This window comes from Syngnathoides biaculeatus, chromosome 17 (genome assembly GCF_019802595.1).
Source record: "Syngnathoides biaculeatus isolate LvHL_M chromosome 17, ASM1980259v1, whole genome shotgun sequence".
Classification (NCBI taxonomy): Eukaryota; Metazoa; Chordata; class Actinopteri; order Syngnathiformes; family Syngnathidae; genus Syngnathoides; species Syngnathoides biaculeatus.
The window spans coordinates 23,954,287-23,957,846 of NC_084656.1; positions in this window are offsets into that span (position 1 = coordinate 23,954,287).

Below are 3,560 nucleotides of genomic sequence, written 5' to 3' on the forward strand. Positions count from 1 at the left end.
AGTAAAGTTTCCGTTGGTTCCAAAGGCCTGTAATGTTGTGTTGTGGAGAGTTTTATAGAAAACATGCCCACAAAATTGTCAAGAAAAGCATCATATTGATTTTATAGCCACAATGTTGAGGAGGAAGGAAAACTGTGCCACCATGCTCTGAAACGCTGTTGTGGCATTGAAAGTTGCAAACGTGAATATTTCCAAAAGTAAAGCTTTTCTGTTGGTTCCAAAGGCCTGTAATGTTGTGTGGTGGAGAGTTTTATAGAAAACATGCACAAAATTGTCAAGAAAAGATCATATTTGATTTTATAGCCAAGTTGAGGAAACTGTGCCATCATGCTCGAACGCTGTTTTGGCATTGAAAAAGTTGCAAAAAAGGAATATTTCCAAAAGTAAAGTAAAGCTTTTCTGCTTGGTTCCAAAGGCCTGTAATGTTGTGTGGTGGAGAGTTTTATAGAAAGCATGCACAAATTGTCAAGAAAAGCATCATATTTGATTTTATAGCCAAGTTGAGGAACTGTGCCACCATGCTCTGAACGCTGTTTTGCAGTAAAAAAGTTACAAACGTGAATATTTCCAAAACTAAAGCTTTTCCTTTGGTTCCAAAGGCCTGTAAGTGTGTGGTGGAGAGTTCTATAGAAAACATGCATAAAATTGGCAAGAAAGCATCCTATTTGATTTGATAGCCAAGTTGAGGAAACTGTGCCATCATGCTCTGAAACGGTGTTTTTTGGCAGTAAAAAAGTTACAAACGTGAATATTTCCAAAACTAAAGCTTTTCTGGTGGTTCCAAAGGCCTGTAATGTTGTGTGGTGGAGAGTTCTATAGAAAACATGCATAAAATTGTCAAGAAAAGCATCATATTTGATTTTATAGCCAAGTTGAGGAAACTGTGCCACCATGCTCTGAAACGCTGTTTTGTGGCTGTGCAAAAGTACAAACGTGAATATTTCCTAAACTAACGCTTTTCCGTTGGTTCCAAAGGCTTGTAATGTTGTGTGGGTGAGAGGTTCTATAGAAAACATGCATATAAATGGCAAGAAAAGCATCCATTTGATTTTATAGCCAAGTTGAGGAAACTGTGCCACCATGCTCTGATGATGAAACTTTGTTTTTGGCAGTTTAAAAAGTTACAAACGTGAATATTTCCAAAACTAAAGCTTTTCCGTTGGTTCCAAAGGCCTGTAATGTGTGTGGTGGAGAGTTCTATAGGAAAACATGCATAAAATTGGCAAGAAAAGCATCCTATTTGATTTTATACCAAGTTGAGGAACGGAAACTGTGGCCATCATGCTCTGAAACGCTGTTTTTTGGCTGTACAAAAGTTACAAACGTGAATATTTCCAAAACTAAAGCTTTCCGTTGGTTCCAAAGGCCTGTAATGTTGTGTGGTGGAGAGTTCTATATAAAACATGCATATAAATGGCAAGAAAAGCATCCCATTTGATTTTATAGCCAATTTGGAGGAAACTGGTCACCATACTCTGAAACGCTGTGTTTTGGCTGTAAAAAAGTTACAAACGTGAATATTTCCAAAACTAAAGCTTTTCCGTTGGTTCCAAAGGCCTGTAATGTTGTGTGGTGGAGAGTTCTATAGAAAACATGCATAAAATTGGCAAGAAAAGCATCCCATTTGATTTTATAGCCAATTTGAGGAAACTGTGCCACCATGCTCTGAAACGCTGTTTTTTGGCTGTACAAAAGTTACAAACGTGAATATTTCCTAAACTAAAGCTTTTCCGTTGGTTCCAAAGGCCTGTAATGTTGTGTGGTGGAGAGTTCTATAGAAAACATGCATATAAATGGCAAGAAAAGCATCCTATTTGATTTCAGAGCCAAGTTGAGGAAACTGTGCCACCATGCTCTGAAACGCTGTTTTTGGCTGTAAAAAAGTTACAAACATGAATATTTCCAAAACTAAAGCTTTTCTGTTGGTTCCAAAGGCCTGTAATGTTGTGTGGTGGAGAGTTCTATAGAAAACATGCATAAAATTGTCAAGAAAAGCATCCTATTTGATTTTATAGCCAAGTTGAGGAAACTGTGCCATCATGCTCTGAAACGCTGTTTTTGGCAGTAAAAAAGTTACAAACGTGAATATTTCCAAAACTAAAGCTTTTCCGTTGGTTCCAAAGGCCTGTAATGTTGTGTGGTGGAGAGTTCTATAGAAAACATGCATAAAATTGGCAAGAAAAGCTTCCTATTTGATTTTATAGCCAAGTTGAGCAAACTGTGCCATCATGCTCTGAAACGCTGTTTTTGGCTGTAAAAAAGTTACAAACATGAATATTTCCAAAAGTAAAGCTTTCCGGTTGGTTCCAAAGGCCTGTAATGTTGTGTGGTGGAGAGTTCTATAGGAAACATGCACAAAATTGGCAATAAAAGCATTGTATTTAATTTTATAGCCAAGTTGAAGAAACTGTGCCATCATGCTCTGAACACTGTTTTTTGGCTGGTAAAAAAGTTACAAACATGAATATTTCCAAAACTAAAGCGTTTCTTTTGGTTCCAAAGGCCTGTAATGTTGTGTGGAGGAGAGTTCTATAGAAAACATGCATAAAATAGGCAAGAAAAGCATCCTATTTGATTTTAAGCCAAGTTGAGGGAAAACGTGCCATCACTACTCTGAAACGCTGTTTTTGGCTGGAATTACAAACATGAATATTTCCAAAACTAAAGCTTTTCTGTTGGTTCCAAAGGCCTGTAATGTTGTGTGGTGGAGAGTTCTATAGAAAACATGCATATAATTGGCAAGAAAAGCATCCTATTTGATTTCAGAGCCAAGGTAAGGAAACTGTGCCATCATGCTCTGAAACGCTGTTTTTGGCTGTAAAAAAGTTACAAACATGAATATTTCCAAAACTAAAGCTTTTCTTTTGGTTCCAAAGGCCTGTAATGTTGTGTGGTGGAGAGTTCTATAGGAAACATGCACAAAATTGGCAATAAAAGCATTGTATTTAATTTTATAGCCAAGTTGAAGAAACTGTGCCATCATGCTCTGAAACACTGTTTTTGGCTGTAAAAAAGTTACAAACATGAATATTTCCAAAACTAAAGCTTTTCTTTTGGTTCCAAAGGCCTGTAATGTTGTGTGGAGGAGAGTTCTATAGAAAACATGCATAAAATAGGCAAGAAAAGCATCCTATTTGATTTTATAGCCAAGTTGAGGAAACTGTGCCATCAATGCTCTGAAATGCTGTTTTTGGCTGTAAAAGTTACAAACGTGAATATTTCCAAAACTAAAGCTTTTCTGTTGGTTCCAAAGGCCTGTAATGTTGTGTGGTGGAGAGTTCTATAGAAAACATGCATAAAATTGGCAAGAAAAGCATCCCATTTGATTTTATAGCCAATTTGAGGAAACTGTGCCACCATGCTCTGAAACGCTGTTTTTGGCTGTAAAAAAATTACAAACATGAATATTTCCAAAACTAAAGCTTTTCTGTTGGTTCCAAAGGCCTGTAATGTTGTGTGGAGGAGAGTTTATAGAAAACATGCATAAAATAGGCAAGAAAAGCATCCTATTTGATTTTATAGCCAAGTTGAGGAAGCTGTGCCATCATGCTCTGAAACGC